Source organism: Schistocerca americana, chromosome 6 (genome assembly GCF_021461395.2).
Source record: "Schistocerca americana isolate TAMUIC-IGC-003095 chromosome 6, iqSchAmer2.1, whole genome shotgun sequence".
Classification (NCBI taxonomy): domain Eukaryota; kingdom Metazoa; phylum Arthropoda; class Insecta; order Orthoptera; family Acrididae; genus Schistocerca; species Schistocerca americana.
The window spans coordinates 537,609,597-537,630,389 of NC_060124.1; the positions used below are offsets into that span (position 1 = coordinate 537,609,597).

Genomic DNA, 20,793 nt, shown 5'->3' on the forward strand with positions numbered 1-20,793 from the left:
CCGTTTCTGCTTTGGTCTCCAACGACCGTAACGCTCGCGTGACGGGGACAGCATTTTTCTATTGTTCGGAGGACCTCAGGAGCACCTTTAAAGCAGCGTCGAAAAAACCGCGGGCAATTTCGAAATGTCTCTATTTGTTCCGAGTTGGAAACAAGGCAGTACTTGCAAGGGCAGCAGCAATTTCGTCAGCGAGAGTGTTTCTACTGGAGGTCGCAGAGTGTGTATTATTTGCGGACAGGAAAAGTAAGATGACGAAACGCACGCGAACGGCAACCTGTGGGATAATTGCTCGCGGAGAACATATGTGGGCGCAAAACCTGCGGGCAGTGTGTTGTCCGTCGTCCGGCGGAGAACTCGTCCGCTGCCTCCATTGGAGCGACTCTTGAGGTCCCGAACAGCCCGGCGCCAGAGCAACCGTAAGCATCCCTCTCGTTCAGTAATATTCCTATACTTTTTTGGTGTTATTTTGCAGCACGTTTCGTCACGCGTACCTTTAGTAACAGCAAGGCAAACCAACTTTTATTAACTGGTGTACTACTTTTCAAAGTGACAGACAGATGTCACTATGTTTGAACATAGTCATCAAGTCGCTGTGAAGAGCAGCGGGAGCAATCTACCAATCGTTCAGTACCTCGACAATAGCAACACGCTCCTCGATCGCGGAGCCGTTCGAGGACCGCTGTGTGAACTTCCTCACTGCCAGAAAATCGTCGGCTGCTGTGAATCAGTTCCTCGATCGCCTCGACATAGTCGACTCTGGTTGCGATACCGATAGCTTTCCTTCCCGATCAGCGTCAAACACGGCTGTTTGGCCTTGCTCAAATTGTTGGTACCAGTACACTACGGTTCGACGCGACACTACATTTGGTCCGTATGCCGTTAGAATTTGATGGTGAATCTGTGCGCGTTTTAGACGTTTTCCCCCCAATAATCGTACTGTCCAGCGTAGTTCGGAGTACGTTTCCGGTTGCCACTCCATTTCAGTCGCTCACAGTAATGCAAAAAAATGGTTCAAATGGCTCTGAGCACTATGGGACTTAACATCTCAGGTCATCAGTCCCCTAGAACTTAGAACTACTAAAACCTAACTAACCTAAGGACTTCACACACATCCATGCCCGAGGCAGGATTCGAACCTGCGACCGTAGCAGTCGCGCGGCTAATCCCGCGCAACCCGAGCGGCTCTAGACGTTACAGTCTGGAACCGCGCGACCGCTACGGTCGCAGGTTCGAATCCTTCCTCGGGCATGGATGTGTGTGATGTTCTTAGGTTAGTTAGGTTTAAGTAGTTCAAAGTTCTTGGGGACTGATGACCTCAGAAGTTAAGTCCCATAGTGCTCAGAGCCATTTGAACCAAATATTTTATCATCATAATATAATGTTGTCCATTAAAATACCATGTAGGCGGTATTTGACAAAGGTCATATTGATGAAGAGTGAACTAGATGCATGGGTAGGCAAATGATTAACATTTCAGCACCAACGCACAGAGCAGATACAACTAACGCCGCCGGCCGAAGTGGCCGTGCGGTTAAAGGCGCTGCAGTCTGGAACCGCAAGACCGCTACGGTCGCAGGTTCGAATCCTGCCTCGGGCATGGATGTTTGTGATGTCCTTAGGTTAGTTAGGTTTAACTAGTTCTAAGTTCTAGGGGACTAATGACCTCAGCAGTTGAGTCCCATAGTGCTCAGAGCCATTTGAACCACAACTAACGCCATCTACGTTCTACAGGGCGTCCCACTCGAAAGAGGCCCCACAAACGAACATTTGCTTAAATTATACTTAAAGGCTTTGCATAAAAATCACGGGATGGAATGAAATGAACATGTCATACCTTGTTCCTGGGGAAATAAAGGTGAACCACAAAAGGTGCTGGAAGTGACCGCCCCCGACTTGTAAACACAGTCGAACACGACGCTGCAGATTCTCGAGTGTTGCTGCCAGAACCTCTGGTGTCACCGACTGGATTTCACGGATGATTTTCTCTCGTAAATCTTCCAAGTTGTGTGGCTTGTTCCTGTAGATCTTGCCTTCTAGGATACCCGAGAGAAAAACGTAAAGTGGCTTTAAATCAGGTGCCCCCAGGGAGCCACAGTCCTCTCGAAATCACTCTACCAGGGAAAAATGAATCTTCCTCGGCCACGGTCACTCGAGACTTGGTGCTTATGGCGCCATCCTGTCGGTACCAGCTGACGGTAAGTTCATCATCGTCCAACTGATTCACAAGTTCCCGATACATTTCGATGTAAATTGCGCTTGTCACAGTAGACTCGAAAAAAATCGGTCCGAAGATGTGACGCTCTGATATTGCACTGAAAATGCCAATCTTTTGTGAATGGAGGGGTTGCCCGACCAGCACATGCGGCATTTCATTACACCACAAACGTGGTTTCTGACAGTTTACGTAGTCAGAGAAGTGTAACTACGGCTCATCACTCAACGACGTGTACTGCAATATTCCTGGCCTCTGAGCAATAAATTGCTGAAACCGACGGCAAAATGTAATGCATTTGTCTTTGTCATTGACATTCAGTTCCTAAACAACTGTAAAGCTGTACGGATACGTGCCGGCTTTCTTCGCAGCTCTGTGAATGTGCTCCGTGACATTCCACAGTCGTGAGATAACCGTCGAACAGCCTTTGCAGGATGGGTCAACAATTGTCGTTTCATGTCAGTCAGTTTTTCTTCCAATAATGACGGCCGTCCCCCGCTGTGGAGATCCGGTACCGATCCACATCTCTCCATCTTGTTCGCTAACATTTACATGCAGCATTTACACTGAAGCGCTAAAGAAACAGAAATTGGCATGCGTATTATAATACAGAGATATGTAAACAGCCTAAATAAGACAGCAAATGTCTGGCGTAGTTGTTAGATCGGCTACCGCTGCTACAATGGCAGGGTATCAAGATTTAAGTGAGACTAAACGTAGTGTTGTAGTCGGCGCGCGAGCCATGGGACACAGCATCTGCGAGGTAGCGATGAAGTGGGGATTTTCCCGTACGACCATTTCACCAGTGTTCTGTGAATATCATAAATCCGGTAAAGCATCAAATCTTCGACATCACTACGGCCAGAAAAAGATTCTGCAAGAACGGGACCTACGACGACTGAAGAGAATCGTTCAACACGAAAGAAGTGCAACCGTTCCGCAAATTGGTGCAGATTTCAATACTGGGTCATCAACAAGTGTCAGGGCGCGAACCATTCAACGATACATCATCGACATGGGCTTTCGGAGCCGAAGGCGCATTCGTGTCCCCTTGAAGACTGCGCTACACAAAGCTTTAACCTCGCCTGGCCCGTCAACGACGACATTGGACTGTTGATAACTGGAAGCATGTTGCCTGGTCGGACGAGTCTCCATCCAGAGGATGGACGTGTATGGGCATGGAGACAACCTCACGAATCCGTGCACCCTGCACGTCAGCAATGGACTTATCAAGCTGGTTGAGGCTCTCTAATGGTGTGGGGCGTGTGCGGTTGGAGTGATGTGGGACTCCTGATACGTCTAGATACGACTCTGACAGGTGACACGTACTTAAGCATCTTATCTGATCGCCTGCATCCATTCATGCCCATTGTGGATTCCAACAGACTTGGGCAATTCCAACAGGACAATGCGACACCCCACAAGTCCAGAATTGCTACAGAGTGGCTCCAGGAACACGCTTCTAAGTTTAAACAGTTCCGCTGGCCACCAAACTCCACAGATGTGAACATTATTGAGCATATCTGGGATGCCTTGCAACGTGCTGTTCAGAAGAGATTTCCACTCGTCGTACTCTTACGGATTTATGGACAGCCCTGCAGGATTCATTGTTTCAGTTTCCTCCCGCATTACTTGAGACATCAGTCGAGTTCATGCCACGTTGTGTTGCTGCACTTCTGTGTGCTCGCGGGGGCCGTACAAGATGCTAGGCAGGTGTACCAGTTTCTTTGGCTCGTCAGTGTAGAAGGCATGTGCTGGTCACCACACAGATCAACAAATATTCGCTGACATGTCTTAATGGAACCGGTAATCCAATAAGTTTCTCAAGAAACACTTCCTCTTCGACAGAATAGCGATACATTATCACTTAACACTGAACACTTACCTCCAGCCACAGTGATGCGCGGAAACACACTGTTGCATCAAACGATGTCGCAGAGTGCAGTGTTGCCACGTGAAGCGTCACAAATTACAACGTACAATTTCAGCGGAATTACTACACATGTTGTGAGGCCTCTTTCGATTTGTGACGACACTAATTAAGCAACTTCGAGCGCATATAATCCGTGGGATACAGAACATCAGAAGAAACACCAAATGATGGTATACATAAGGAGGGATTACGCAGTGAGTTTCTCTTTCAGAAATGTCATTTGAATATTGCTTGTTTATGACAAGACGGTGGCACGTGTCCGAATTCTACAGCGGCGGGATTGTGGGCTGTGGAAAAGTGCTGTTTCACATTCCATGACATGCTGCTCGCGTTGTCCGCTCACGCAGATATGCAATCGTCAGGTTTAGCAGACCACTGTCAACGCAATGCAGGGTCTTAACGAGTGCACGCGAGTGGAGCCTGAGACGACAGGTCCCTCGTCGGACCCGACCAATGCAGGCACGTATATGGCGGAACGATAAACCCCACTTCGGATAGCCCGCTCTCCAGGTGGCCAAATTCGGACACGTGCTTGTAGGTGGTTCTCCTTCTCACACGAGGGACAGCCGACACTGAAATGCGACTTCTGATTGAGAAACCCTGGCAGAATCTTCTTTTACTCAGGGTGTAAACGGTAACTGTTTACAACGTACCACCGTAGATTGGGTGAGGTCTTGACGAACAGCTTGATAAGGGACAATTGCCGTCTATGAAGCCGGGGAGCGGCCTCATGTGGGCCTACAAAACCACCTAAGTTACAGAGCATGGCTCCACGCGATATTTTGGTCAAGAGCGTCCTTTATTATCATTGGAAATCCCTTGTCCTTGCACTCACGAAATGCAAAATTCGGCGTGTGTATATAAATTTTACGTCAAAATATTGTACATTATAACAATATAAAATAACAATTAAACCGTTTTGTTTTTCTGGCCTTCTCACTATGAAACTACTGATTTGTAAGTTTAGATCGAATTGTGTGCGTATTTTTTAAGCACAACGTTTACAGAAGTCTTTTTCTCTCACGTTATCATCACAGGAAACTTTAAACTGGAAATGTTAACGAAACAGCCGAGTAAGCCGGTGATGTAAGAGCGCGAGAGGACACTGAAATCCTCTCGCCGCACGCGTGTGCCGTAGCTTAGTATGGCTCTTGTAAGGCCAGTGTTGAGGTCGTCTCCCGACTTGACACTCCGCAAGTGTTCCGTATCAGACTGTTCCTCTCTCCTTCCCCTGTGCCACTGCGACAATGTAAAATGGTGAAAGATGTTCGAAATTCTGAGAAAAATAGGGAGAGATGGGTAATATACAATATGCGCAAGAACCAAGAGGGAATAATGAAAAGTGGACGACCAAGAACGAAGTGCCCGGATTAAAAAGGGTGTAAGACAGAGCAGACTAACACTGGCAAAAAGGGCATTCCTGGCCAAGAGAAGTCTACTCGTATCAAACATAGACCTTAATTTGAGGAAGAAATTTCTGAGAATGTACACTACTGGCCATTAAAATTGCTACACGACGAAGATGACGTGCTACAGGTGCGAAATTTAACCGACAGGAAGAAGATGCTGTGACATGCAAATGATTAGCTTTTCAGAGCATTCACACAAGGTTGGAGCCGGTGGTGACACCTACAACGTGCTGACATGAGGAAAGTTTCCAACCGATTTCTCATACACAAACAGCAGTTACCTGATTAAACGTTGTTGTGGTGCCTCGTGTAAGGAGGAGAAATGCGTACCACCACGTTTCCGACTTTGATAAAGGTCGGATCGTAGCCTATTGCGCTTGCGATTTATCGTATCGCGACACTGCTGCTCGTGTTGGTCGAGATCCAATGACTGTTTGCAGAATATGATATCGGTGGGTTCAGGAGCTTAATACGGAACTCCATGCTGGATCCCAACAGCCTCGTATCACTAGCAGTCGAGATGACAGGCATCTTATCCGCGTGGCTCTAACGGATCGTGCAGCCACGTCCCGATCCCCGAGTCAACAGATGGGGACGTTTGCAAGACAACAACCATCTGCACGAAAGGCTCGACGACGTTTGCAGCAGCATGGACAGTCAGCTCGGAGACCATGGCTGCGGTTACCCCTGACGCTGCATCACAGACAGGAGCGCCTGCGATGGTGTACTCGACAACGAACCTGGGTGCACGAATGGCAAAACGTCATTTTTTCGGATGAATCCAGGTTCTGTTTACAGCATCATTATGGTCGCATCCGTGTTTGGCGACATCGCGGTCAACGGACATTGGAAGCGTGTACTCGTCGTCGCCGTACTGGTGTATCACCCGGCGTGATGGTATGGGGTGCCATTGGTTACACGTCTCGGTCACCTCTTGTTCGCATTGACGGTGCTTTGAACAGTGGAGGTTACATTTCAGATGTGTTACGACCCGTGGCTCCACCCTTCATTCGATCCCTGCGAAACCCTACATTTCAGCAGGATAATGCACGACCGCATGTTGCAGGTCCTGTACGGGCCTTTCTGGATACAGAAAATGTTCGACTGCTGCCCTGGCCAGCACATTCTCCAGACCTCTCACCAATTGAAAACATCTGGTCAATGGTGGCCGAGTAACTGGCTCGTCACAATACGCCAGCCACTACTCTTGATGAACTATGGTGTTGAAGCTGCATGGGCAGCTGTACCTGTACACGCCATCCAAACTCTGTTTGACTCAATGCCCAGGCGTATCAAGGCCGTTATTACGGCCAGAGGTGGTTGTTCTGGGTACTGATTTCCCAGGATCTACGCACCCAAATTGCGTGAAAATGTAATCACATGTCAGTTCTAGTATAATATATTTGTCCAATGAATACCCGTTTATCATCTACATTTCTTCTTGGTGTAGCAATTTTAATGGCCGTAATGGTCGTACGAAAAAGCGCCACTTCATCGCAACCTCGGAGATGTTGTGTCCCATTGCTCGTGCTCCGACTTTAACAGCACGTTCAGACTCACTTAAATCTTGATACCCTGCCATTGCAGCAGCAGTAACTGATCTAAAAGCTGCGCCAGACGCTTGTTATCTTGTATAGGCGTTGACGACCGCAGCGCCGTATTCTGCCTGTTTACATATCTCTGTATTTGAATACGCATGCCTACACGAGTGTCTTTGGTGCTTCAGTGCAAGCATGACGTACACTGTGGCGTACTAAATGAACCCTTGCCTAACACGACACTTCTCTTCGGATCTTCACCATAATATTCTGGTAATCCAGTCTGGTAAGGGCCCGGAACTGACGATCAGTACTAAGGAATCTGACAAACGAGTGTTTTCCGCATCTATATCTACATCCATACTCTGCCACCACTTTGAAATGCGTGGCAGAGGGTATGTCCCACTGTACCAGTTATGAGATCTTTTCCCCTTTCCATTCACGTGTGGAGTTGGGGAAGAATGCTTGTTTGAATGCCTGACTGCGTGCTTTAATTTATCTAATTTTGCCATCACGATCCCTATGGGAACGATATGTAGAGGATTGTAGTACGTGCCTAGAGTGGTTATTGAAACTTTGTTAGTGGACTTTCTCGGGACAGTTTCCGTCTATCTGCAGGAGTATACCAGTGCAGTTCTTTCAGCACCCCTTTGACACTCTGCCATAGGACAGACAAACGTGTGACCATTCTGCTGCCATTCTCCAAATAAATTTGATATTACTTCTACATCTGTCTATGACTCTCCATGCCAGATGACGCGCTGCGTCCTCCCTACCAAAAATTCCCCAGTCCACTCACAATTTTCGTCTGACATTTGATATGGATCCCACACACACGGGCAATATTCTGGGTCGCACGAGTGATTTGTAAGTAATCTGCATCGTAGAATGATTGCATTTTTTTCATTATTCTAGCAATAGGCCAAAGTCCACCACCTGCTTTACCCATGTTTGAGCCTATGCAATTATTACATATCGTATCTTCACAAAGTGTTACACACAGGTATTTGCAGGAGTTGGCCAATTCGAAGTGCGATGCATTCACTATATAGTCATAGGATACAGCGGTTTTTCGTTTTTTGAAATGCACAATTTTGCGTTTCTGAACATTTACAGCTATTTCCAGTCTTTACACCACTTTGAATTCTTGTCAAAGTCTGACTGAAAATTTGCATGGCTTTGTTCAGACTGTACTTCATTCTAGATAACTGAAAAATCTGCAAAATACTGAGGTTACTATTACTATTGCCTACAAGGTCATTAATATACACTCCTGGAAATTGAAATAAGAACACCGTGAATTCATTGTCCCAGGAAGGGGAAACTTTATTGACACATTCCTGGGGTCAGATACATCACATGATCACACTGACAGAACCACAGGCACATAGACACAGGCAACAGAGCATGCACAATGTCGGCACTAGTACAGTGTATATCCACATTTCGCAGCAATGCAGGCTCCTATTCTCCCATGGAGACGATCGTAGAGATGCTGGATGTAGTCCTGTGGAACGGCTTGCCATGCCATTTCCACCTGGCGCCTCAGTTGGACCAGCGTTCGTGCTGGACGTGCAGACCGCGTGAGACGACGCTTCATCCAGTCCTAAACATGCTCAATGGGGGACAGATCCGGAGATCTTGCTGGCCAGGGTAGTTGACTTACACCTTCTAGAGCACGTTGGGTGGCACGGGATACATGCGGACGTGCATTGTCCTGTTGGAACAGCAAGTTCCCTTGCCGGTCTAGGAATGGTAGAACGATGGGTTCGATGACGGTTTGGATGTACCGTGCACTATTCAGTGTCCCCTCGACGATCACCAGTGGTGTACGGCCAGTGTAGGAGATCGCTCCCCACACCATGATGCCGGGTGTTGGCCCTGTGTGCCTCGGTCGTATGCAGTCCTGATTGTGGCGCTCACCTGCACGGCGCCAAACACGCATACGACCATCATTGGCACCAAGGCAGAAGCGACTCTCATCGCTGAAGACGACACGTCTCCATTCGTCCCTCCATTCACGCCTGTCGCGACACCACTGGAGGCGGGCTGCACGATGTTGGGGCGTGAGCGGAAGACGGCCTAACGGTGTGCGGGACCGTAGCCCAGCTTCATGGAGACGGTTGCGAATGGTCCTCGCCGATACCCCAGGAGCAACAGTGTCCCTAATTTGCTGGGAAGTGGCGGTGCGGTCCCCTACGGCACTGCGTAGGATCCTACGGTCTTGGCGTGCATCCGTGCGTCGCTGCGGTCCGGTCCCAGGTCGACGGGCACGTGCACCTTCCGCCGACCACTGGCGACAACATCGATGTACTGTGGAGACCTGACGCCCCACGTGTTGAGCAATTCGGCGGTACGTCCACCCGGCCTCCCGCATGCCCACTATACGCCCTCGCTCAAAGTCCGTCAACTGCACATACGGTTCACGTCCACGCTGTCGCGGCATGCTACCAGTGTTAAAGACTGCGATGGAGCTCCGTATGCCACGGCAAACTGGCTGACACTGACGGCGGCGGTGCACAAATGCTGCGCAGCTAGCGCCATTCGACGGCCAACACCGCGGTTCCTGGTGTGTCCGCTGTGCCGTGCGTGTGATCATTGCTTGTACAGCCCTCTCGCAGTGTCCGGAGCAAGTATGGTGGGTCTGACACACCGGTGTCAATGTGTTCTTTTTTCCATTTCCAGGAGTGTACAACATGTACAGCAAAGGTCCCAATACATTTCCCTGGAGCACGTCCGAAATTACTTCTACATCTCTCTACGACTCTCCATCTCAGATGACTAGCTGCGTTCTCCCTGCCAAAAAAGCCCTTAGCCCAGTCCCAATTTTCGTCTGGTATCCCATACGATCGTACTTGTGATAATAAGGGTAGATGTGGTACTGAGACAAATGCTATTCGGGAATCGGGAAGTACTGCATCTACGAGGGGGGATCCAAAAGAAACCGGATTGTTGTCATAAAAAATTTATTGATGAACCTTTTTACAAAATTACTTCAGTCACCTTCAAAATACTCTCCATTACATGCGATGCACTTGTCAAGTCTCTTTTCCCACTGTTGGAAGCATTAGAACTCTTCAAGTTTGATATTGTCAAGTGCCCTTTGCGAAGCTGTTTTTACCGCCCCCACATCGTCATAACGTTCCCCTTTTAGCGTTTTTTTCATTCGTGGAAATAGGAAAAAGTCGCACGCGGCAAGGTCCGGCGAATACGGAGCGTGGGGAACGACAGACCACCTCTGAGATGCCAAATAGTGGGTCATTCGTAAGGCCGTGTGTGCTGGAGCGTTGTCGTGATGAAGAAACCAGTCACCTGATCGCCAAAGTTCCGGGCGTTTCCTCCTCACATCCTCTCGCAGAAGCCTTAGAACATCCAAGTAAAATGCTGGTTAACAGTCTGGCCAGGGGGGTACGAATTCCCGATGCACAATTCCACGAACATCAAAAAAGACAATGATCATCGTCTTCACATTTGACATCACTTGCCTTACTTTTTTTAGTCTGGGAGAGTTGGGAGTCCTCCACTGGCTTGACGCTTGCTTGGTTTCTGGGTCATACACGTAACACCAACTCTCATCCCTTGTAATGACTCTGTTCAAGAAGTTTGGATCACGTGCAATCTCTGTTTTGAAGTCCTGACGCACATTCATGCGGATGGTTTTTTGCTCCTGTGTGAGAAGGTGCGGAACAAATTTAGCAGCAACACGTCTCATGTGCAAGTCCTCACTCAAAATCCGCTGGCACGAACTCCAACTGATTCCAGTCTCTGCTGAAATTTGGTCGATCGTTTGGCGACGATCCTCGTTGATTTTTTGGCGGACCTTTTCAATGTTATCATCAATTCGCGATGTTGAAGGGCGTCCTGAACGAGCTTGGTCTTCAACACACATCTCACCACGTTTAAAGCGCCCAAACCACTCGAAAACCTGTGTGCGACTCATAGCGTCCACCTGGAAAGCTTCCTGAAGCATTTGGTGTGTCTCCGTTGCAGTTTTTTTAAGCAGGAAACATAATTTCACACACAATCTTTGTTCTTTTAAAGTTGTCATAACGACTTCGGAGAGGTAACCCGCCAACAGTCAGAGAAACACAACACCACACTTGCACGCAGCTCTACACTGATGCCGTCTGCACAGCTGTTTCATGTTGGTCTCTACTAACACCATCTAGCGTGAGAACCCTGCACTATGTCTACGAGTGACAGCGCCCGTCCGGTTTCTTTTGGGTCCCCCCTCGTATCTGAGTGTCTTGATCCATGGATATCAGCGTGTCACGTGAGACATGTCATATTTTGCAAGCCACTTCTGTCGTGAATGCACTATACTGTCTTACAGTTCTTCCAATGAATGTCACCGTCACAACTGTTTTTTCACAACTACTTTTTCGCGATTGCCCCATTTCGTGTCACGCTACACTGATTTAGATTCAGGGTCCAAACGTCGGTCTAGAATCATATCATACAAGTAACGGGGAGTACCAGTATTCGAAGATTCGAAAGGATCCCAAAGACTCAGTTACACTTAAGTTGAGCAGTGGACTACTGGGAGACTGCAGTTACTGTAAAAAGATGGCCGGGAAAGATGGGCTGTACAGCGCCTATTGCAGTATCTCTTACTCGGGAGGACATGGGTTCAAATCCCCGTCTGGCAATCCAGACTCAGGTTTCCCATGATTTTCCTAAATCGCTCCCGGCAAATGTCGGGTACTACCGATTTCCTTCCTCTTCTTGTGCTCCGTCTCTGCTGGGCACGTTGTCGATAGGAAGTTAATCTCTGATCTTCTCCGGTCGCTGTGGCCGAGCGGTTCTAGGCTCTTCAGTCCGGAACCACGCTGCTCCTACGGTCGCAGGTTCGAATCCGGCCTCGGGCATGGACGTGTGTGATGTCCTTAGGTTGGTTAGGTTCAAGTAGTTCTAAGTCTAGGGGACTGATGACCTCAGATGTTAAGTCCCATAGTGCTTAGAGCCATTTGAACCATTTTTTTAACTCTGATCTTCTTTCGAGTATTACTCGATGATACTGCATTAACGTGAAAAACCAATCATATACTAGGTCAGGGGGCGTCAATGGTCATTAGTTTGTCAGACTGCCAAGAGTGTCTAACCAATGACCGACTCACGAGGAACTCCTTGAGTGCGACATCGCAAAAGGCCAGTGCGGTTTATGGCATTCGACGCTCCACATAATGTCTACCACGCAACGCTACGGAGCGTAGTTGAACTGCTTAGTCGAGCAGTAATTCACAACAGTGTTACAGTGCTTGTGGTGTTTATACAAAGCAGAGCAATGTGGAAACGATAAACAAAAGCAAATATTGCATTATATCTACAACAGTTGCCGAAGTTGACATTTCGTCAGAGAGGTTCAAAAATGGTTCAAATGGCTTTGAGCACTATGGGACTCAACTGCTGTGGTCAGAAGTCCCCTAGAACTTAGAACTACTTAAACCTAACTAACCTAAGGACAGCACACAACACCCAGCCATCACGAGGCAGAGAAAATCCCTGACCCCGCCGGGAATCGAACCCGGGAACCCGGGCGTGGGAAGCGAGAACGCTACCGCACGACCACGAGATGCGGGCGTCAGAGAGGAACCAAAGGAATTTCGCTCAGAATGAGAAAGGAGTGGCAGATGAAATATTAGCGTTTCTGTAAGGTGAATCAGTGGAATGTGTGGTGTCATAAACGAGGCTCGACTGTGCGGACAATATACGCTACTGGCCATTAAATTGCTACACCAAGAAGAAATGCAGATGATGAACGGGTATTCATTGGACAAATATATTATACTAGAACTGACATGTGATTACATTTTCAAGCAATTTGGGCGCATAGATCTTGAGAAATTAGTACCCAGAACAGCCACCTCTGGCCGTAATAACGCCCTTGATACGCCTGGGCATTGAGTCAAACAGAGCTTGGATGGCGTGTACAGGTACAGCTGTCCATGCTGCTTCAACACGAGACCACGGTTCATCAAGAGTAGTGACTGGCATATTGTGACGAGCCAGTTGCTCGGCCACTATAGGGATCTGGAAATCTGGATAATGTGCTGGCCAGGGCAGCAGTCGAACATTTTCTGTATCCAGAAAGGCCCGTACCGGACATGCAACACGCGGTCGTGCATTATCCTGCTGAAATGTAGGGTTTCTCAGGGTTAGAATGAAGGGTAGAGCCACGGGTCGTAACACATCTTAAATGTAACGTCCACTGTTCAAAGTGCCGTCAATGCAAACAAGAGGTGACCGAGACGTATAATCAATGGCACTCCATACCATCACGCCGGGTGATACGCCAGTATGGCGATGACGAATACACGCTTCCAATGTGCGTTCACCGCGATGTCGCCAAACACGGATGTGACCATCATGATGCTGTAAACAGAACCTGGATTCATCCGAAAAAATGACGTTTTGCCATTCGTGCACCCAGGTTCGTCGTTGAGTACACCATCGCAGGCGCCCCTGTCTGTGATGTAGCGTCAAGGGTAACCGCAGCCATGGTCTCCGAGCTGATTGTCCATGCTGCTGCAAACGTCGTCGAGCTGTTCGTGCAGATGGTTGTTGTCTTGCAAACGTCCCCATCTGTTGACTCGGGGATCGGGACGTGGCTGCACGATCCGTTAGAGCCACGCGGATAAGATGCCTGTCATCTCGACTGCTAGTGATACGAGGCTGTTGGGATCCAGCACGGCGTTCCGTATTACGCTCCTGAACCCACCGATATCATATTCTGCTAACAGTCATCGGATCTCGACCAACGGGAGCAGCAATGTTGCGATACGAATACCGCAATCGCGATAGGCTACAATCCGACCTTTATCAAAGTCGGAAACGTGATGGTATGCATTTCTCCTCCTTTCACGAGGCATCACAACAACGTTTCACTAGACAACGCCGGTCAACTGCTGTTTGTGTATGAGAAATCGGTTGGAAACTTTCCTCATATCAGCACGTTGTAGGTGTCGCCACCGGCGCCAACCTTTTGTGAATGCTCTGAAAAGCTAATCATTTGCATATCACAGCATCTTCTTCCTGTCGGTTAAATTTCGCGTCTGCAGCACGTCATCTTCGTGGTGTAGCAATTTTATTGGCCAGTAGTGTGCATGAGGAGTAAACTGATGATTATACGTGCTTAACTAGTGAAAGTGATGCTAAAACTGGTGTCAAGCCAAGGCGAACAAGGAGTCAAACATTCCGTCTCCAGTGAAACGCGGTAAAGGACAATTGTTGTCCAAGGAGCAGGTACTTACTTACATGGAAAATCATCCGCAGCACAGAAAAAAAGCAATTATTAACAGATGCCGAATAAGTCCGCTGCAATATGACTGTGTAGTGCGTAAGAAAAACTACTGATATTCAAGAGAGGACAAGGCGCAGTTGTTACACCAACTGGTGTTTGCGCGTTTCAAGGAGGCTCGATACAATTTTCAGGATGTGTACGATAGTGACCTACTACTTTATGCACATCAATGGAGTGGATGGCTGCATAACTTCAAACAGTACTACAAAATTAGAAGATGTAAGAAACCGAAATTGCAAACAAACCGTCAACTTGACGATGCACAGCAAACTGCGGAATCGGCCCGAAAATTTGTAGACGAAATAAACATTCATCTCATCGTTCAGTAAGGAATTTGTTTTCAACTTCGACCAATAGGGAGTTGAAGAGGAAATGCATACGAAAGAAACTCTAGAAATTAGACGTACCAGGAGAGTAATATCAAGATCAACTAACACCAGTGCTCCAATGCATTCGCATATAATTATACCGATTGTTACTCTGGGTGGTAAATTGTCTCGAAAGATATTTATTGTGCTGCGAGAAGCTGGAGATACTCTGCCACCTGCTATTCCCTACGCAATAGGGAATATTCACGTCCCAGCAAGAAGGCGTTGAAAAACTCGCGTAAGAGAACTACAACTGTGGTATGAGCTCTGCTTTTGATCAATAGCCGGTCAAAATAAGTTGATTTTGTTTGAGACATGGTCTGTGTATAAAAATCATAATTCCTTTAGACAAAACTTTCCCTCCTGGAAGGTGTGTGACATCGCATTCATATTACCGGGAGCCACTGGACAAATGCAGCCAGTGAATGTTTTTTTGCCTTGCCTATAAAACATACACTATGTGATCCAAAGTATCCGGACACCTGGGTGAAAATGACTTACAAGTTCGTGGCACGCTCTATCGGTAATGGTGGAATTCAGTACGGTGTTGGCCCACCCTTAGCCTTGATGACAGCTTCCACTCTCGCAGGCATACATTCAATCAGGTGCTGAAAGGTTTCTTGGGGAATGGCAGCCCATTCTTCACGGAGTGCTGCACTGAAAAGAGGTATCGATGTCTGTCGGTGAGGCCTGGCAAGAAGTCTGCGTTCCTAAACATCCCAAAGGTGTTCTGTAGGATTCAGGTCAAGACTCTGTGCAGGCCAGTCCATTACAGGGATGTTATTGTCGTGTAGCCATTCCGCCACAGGCCGTGCATTATGAACAGGTGCTCAATCGTGCCGAAGGATGCATTCGCCATCCCCGAACTGCTCTTCAACAGTGGGAAGCAAGAAGGTGCTTAAAACATTAATGTAGGCCTGTGCTGTGACAGTGCCACGCCAAAACAACAAGGGGTGCAAGCCTCCTCCATGAAAAACACGACCACACCATAACACCACCGCCTCAGATTTTTACTGTTGGCACTACACACGGTGGCAGAGGACGTTCACCGGGCATTCGCCATACCCACACCCTGCAATCGGATCGCCATATTGTGTACCGTGATTCGTCACTCCACATAATGTTTTTCCACTGTTCAGTCGTCCAATGTTTACGCTCCTTACACCAAGCGAGGCGTCGTTTGGCATTTACCGGCGTGATGTGTGGCTTAGGAGAAGCCGCTCTACCATGAAATCCAAGTTTTCTGACGTCCGCCTAACTGTCATAGTACTTGCAGTGGATCCCGATGCAGTTTGGAATTTCTGTGTGATGGTCTGGATAAATGTCTGCCTCTTACACATTACGACCCTCTTCAACTGTCGGCAATCTCTGTCAGTCAACAGATGAGGTCGGCCAGTACGCTTTTGTGCTGTACGTGTCCCTTCAGGTTTCCACTTCACTACCAAATCGGAAACAGTGGACCTAGGGATGTTTAGGAGTGTGGAAATCTCGCTTACAGATGTATGACACAAGTGACACCCAATTACCTGACCACGTTCTAATCCGTGAGTTCCCCATTCTGTTCTCTCACGATGACTAATGACTACTGAGGTCCCTGATATAGAGTACCTGGCAGTAGGTGGCAGCACAATGCACCTAATATGAAAAACTATGTTTTGGGGGGTGTTCGGATACTTTTGATCACATAGTGTATTATCGCGCTATCTACAGCTATGCCTTGAATGACAGTCAGTTTCACGATAAACTCCATAACAGACTGTTTCACATTCGGTTGCATGCCACCACATTCCTTCAGTTCTCGTTATCCTGTTACACCAATATCATTCTATATGCATTCTTTAAGAGTAGATACATAGCTGAACGCCCTGCAAAGTTTGCAACTCCCACAGATTTCGCCTTCGATCTTGATGGTGCGAACCTTCATGATCATTGCGGCTCGCCGTTTTTCATTCGGTGGTCATAGTGCAAATTAATGGTTTGTTATGAATATTTCTTGAATGCCTACGATGTACAATTTGTGATGTTAATACATACACATGATAGAAAGTTATCTGTGCATCTCCCGAACACTCATTTTCTGTCGTCTTCCTTATGCACGTGGTGAGTCATTAGCAGCTAATATTTTTCCTATCTTAACTGTTAACATAACACTTTCAAATGACTCTTAGAAAAGATTGAACTTGCAACCTCACACTAAAGGGGTTCCTTGTAAGAGCAGGAGGGGAAGGGGAGGGGGGGCGGCCAACTCCGGGAGGAGGAGATTAGAGTTTAACGTCCGTCGACAGCTAGGTCATGAGGGATGTAACGATGGGGAAGCAAATTGGCCGTGCCCTTTTCAAGGGAACCATCGCGGCATATACGTGGAGTGATTTAGGGAAATCATGAAAAAACTAACTCTGGTTGGCTGGACGTGGATTTGAACCCTCTTCCTCCGACTGCTTGCTCGGTTGCAGCCCTGAGCGTCTGGTGTTGCCGGACCACCAGATTTCCAGGACCGCGACATCTGGAGCCCGCTCCTCCAGACTAGAATATGTTTATTCAACTCCCAATCAAGGTCAAAATAAGTTCAGTAAATAAGGTGCAGTTTGTACTTGAGATCATGTAGGTATGAAAAATACAAACATAGGTACCTACTTAACTGTTATGAGATCTTGCCAATTGCCAATGGGTATGTTACATAATCATTAGAATTTTTGTAAAACGTTGCGAGTAACTTAAATGGTGCAAATGGCTCTGAGCACTATGGGACTTAAGATCTAAGGTCATCAGCCCCCTAGAACTTAGAACTACTTAAACCTAAATAACCTAAGGACGTCACACACATCCATGCCCAAGGCAGGTTTCGAACCTGCGACCGTAGTGGTCGCGCGGTTCCAGACAGAAGCGCCTAGAACCGCTTGGCCACACCCGCCGGCAGAGTAACTTAAAAACGGTAAAATAACAAGCAGCTGCATGTCACACGAAATTAATCTACATGTGATCTTCTGGCTGTAGTACTGGAGAATTTAGTAGAAATTTGCGATGAGTTTGATAAGGAGCAGATACTGTAAGAAATAAAAAGGTATCATAGGCATGTACGTGTGGACGCTGAAAGCACAAGAAATCCTTCAATTTATAATTAAAATTGACTTCAATTAATCATTGCCGTGTCGTGTACACCACTTAAATTCCAATACTTCTTGATCATTTGTGTCTCAGTGCCATCATTCGAGAGTTTTTCTGAACTGAAACTAATGAAAAATGATCTTCGTTCTACAATCAATCAAGAACAACTAACCAGTCTGTTCTAAATGGTTGAAATGGCTCTGAGCACTATGGAACTTAACGTCTGAGGTCATCAGTCCCCTAGAACTTAGAACTACTTAAGCCTAACTAACCTTAGGACATCACACACATCCTTGCCCGAAGCAGGATTCGAACCTGCGTCCGTATCGGTCGCGCGGCTCCAGACTGTAGCGCCTAGAACCGCTCGGCCTCCCCGGCCGGCTAACCAGTCTGTCTATTTTATGAATCGAAAGAAAAGTTTCTAATTAAACAGATTTTATGTAGTTGTAGTGAATTTGAGTAAAATAAAGGCGCGAAAATACGTACGATAATAATACCAATAATAACTACTATCTCCCCCCCATGAACCATGGACCTTGCCGTTGGTGGGGAGGCTTGCGTGCCTCAGCGATACAGATAGCTGTACCGTAGGTACAACCACAACGGAGGGGTATCTGTTGAGAGGCCAGACAAACGTGTGGTTCCTGAAGAGGGGCAGCAGCCTTTTCAGTAGTTGCAAGGGCAACAGTCTGGATGATTGACTGATCTGGCCTTGTAACAATAACCAAAACGGCCTTGCTGTGCTGGTACTGCGAACGGCTGAAAGCAAGGGGAAACTACGGCCATAATTTTTCCCGAGGGCATGCAGCTTTTACTGTATGATTAAATGATGATGCCGTCCTCTTGGGTAAAATATTCCGGAGGTAAAATAGTCCCCCATTCGGATCTCCGGGCGGGGACTACTCAAGAGGATGTCGTTATCAGGAGAAAGAAAACTGGCGTTCTACGGATCGGAGCGTGGAATGTCAGATCCCTTAATCGGGCAGGTAGGTTAGAAAATTTAAAAAGGGATATGGATAGGTTAAAGTTAGATATAGTGGGAATTAGTGAAGTTCGGTGGCAGGAGGAACAAGACTTCTGGTCAGGTGACTACAGGGTTATAAACACGAAGTCAAATAGGGGTAATGCAGGAGTAGGTTTAATAATGAATAGGAAAATAGGAATGCAGGTAAGCTACTACAAACAGCATAGTGAACGCATTATTGTGGCCAAGATAGACACGAAGCCCATGCCTACTACAGTAGTACAAGTTTATATGCCAACTAGCTCTGCAGATGACGAAGAAATGTATGATGAAATAAAAGAAATTATTCAGATAGTGAAGGGAGACGAAAATTTAATAGTCATGGGTGACTGGAATTCGAGTGTAGAAAAAGGGAGAGAAGGAAACGTAGTAGGTGAATATGGATTGGGGCTAAGAAATGAAAGAGGAAGCCACCTGGTAGAATTTTGCACAGAGCACAACTTAATCATAGCTAACACTTGGTTTAAGAATCATGATAGAAGGTTGTATACATGGAAGAACCCTGGAGATACTAAAAGGTATCAGATAGATTATATAATGGTAAGACAGAGATTTAGGAACCAGGTTTTCCAGGGGCAGATGTCGACTCTGACCACAATCTATTGGTTATGACCTGTAGATTAAAACTGAAGAAACTGCAAAAAGGTGGTAATTTAAGGAGATGGGACCTGGATAAACTGAAAGAACCAGAGGTTGTACAGAGTTTCAGGGAGAGCATAAGGGAACAATTGACAGGAATGGGGGAAAGAAATACAGTAGAAGAAGAATGGGTAGCTTTGAGGGATGAAGTAATGAAGGCAGCAGAGGATCAAGCAGGTAAAAAGACGAGGGCTAGTAGAAATCCTTGGGTAACAGAAGAAATATTGAATTTAATTGATGAAAGGAGAAAATATAAAAATGCAGTAAATGAAGCAGGCAAAAAGGAGTACAAACGTCTCAAAAATGAGGTCGACAGGAAGTGCAAAATGGCTAAGCAGCGATGGCTAGAGGACAAATGTAAGGATGTAGAGGCTTATCTCACTAGGGGTAAGATAGATACTGCCTACAGGAAAATTAAAGAGACCTTTGGAGATAAGAGAACCACTTGTATGAACATCAAGAGCTCAGATGGAAACCCAGTTCTAAGCAAAGAAGGGAAAGCAGAAAGGTGGAAGGAGTATATAGAGGGTCTATACAAGGGCGATGCACTTGAGGACAATATTATGGAAATGGAAGAGGATGTAGATGAAGATGAAATGGGAGATACGATACTGCGTGAAGAGTTTGACAGAGTACTGAAAGACCTGAGTCGAAACAAGGCCCCCGGAGTAGACAACATTCCATTGGAACTACTGACGGCCTTGGGAGAGCCAGTCCTGACAAAACTCTACCATCTGGTGAGCAAGATGTATGAAACAGGCGAAATACCCTCAGACTTCAAGAAGAATATAATAATTCCAATCCCAAAGACAGCAGGGGTTGACAGATGTGAAAATTACCGAACAATCAGTTTAATAAGTCACAGCTGAAAAATACTAGCTCGAATTCTTTACAGACGAATGGGAAAACTAGTAGAAGCCGACCTTGGGGAAGATCAGTTTGGATTCCGTAGAAATACTGGAACACGTGAGGCAATACTGACCTTACGACTTATCTTAGAAGAAAGATTAAGGAAAGGCAAACCTACGTTTCTAGCATTTGTAGACTTAGAGAAAGCTTTTGACAATGTTGACTGGAATACTCTCTTTCAAATTCTAAAGGTGGCAGGGATAAAATACAGGGAGCGAAAGGCTATTTACAATTTGTACAGAAACCAGATGGCAGTTATAAGAGTCGAGGGACAAGAAAGTGAAGCAGTGGTTGGGAAGGGAGTAAGACAGGGTTGTAGCCTCTCCCCAATGTTATTCAATCTGTATATTGAGCAA

At 46.8% G+C, this 20,793-nt stretch overlaps 1 protein-coding gene across 2 annotated transcripts in view; it reads left to right on the plus strand.

Moving 5' to 3' along the window:
- The first annotated feature begins 296 nt into the window (after nt 1–296).
- The window catches only part of LOC124619671, a 40,493-nt gene continuing 19,996 nt past the window's right edge, over nt 297–20,793 (plus strand). For both annotated transcript variants that reach the window (XM_047146211.1, XM_047146212.1), the window contains exon 1: nt 297–416. The gene's annotated coding sequence lies outside the window, so the exon portion shown is untranslated. The remainder of the gene's footprint in view (nt 417–20,793) is intronic.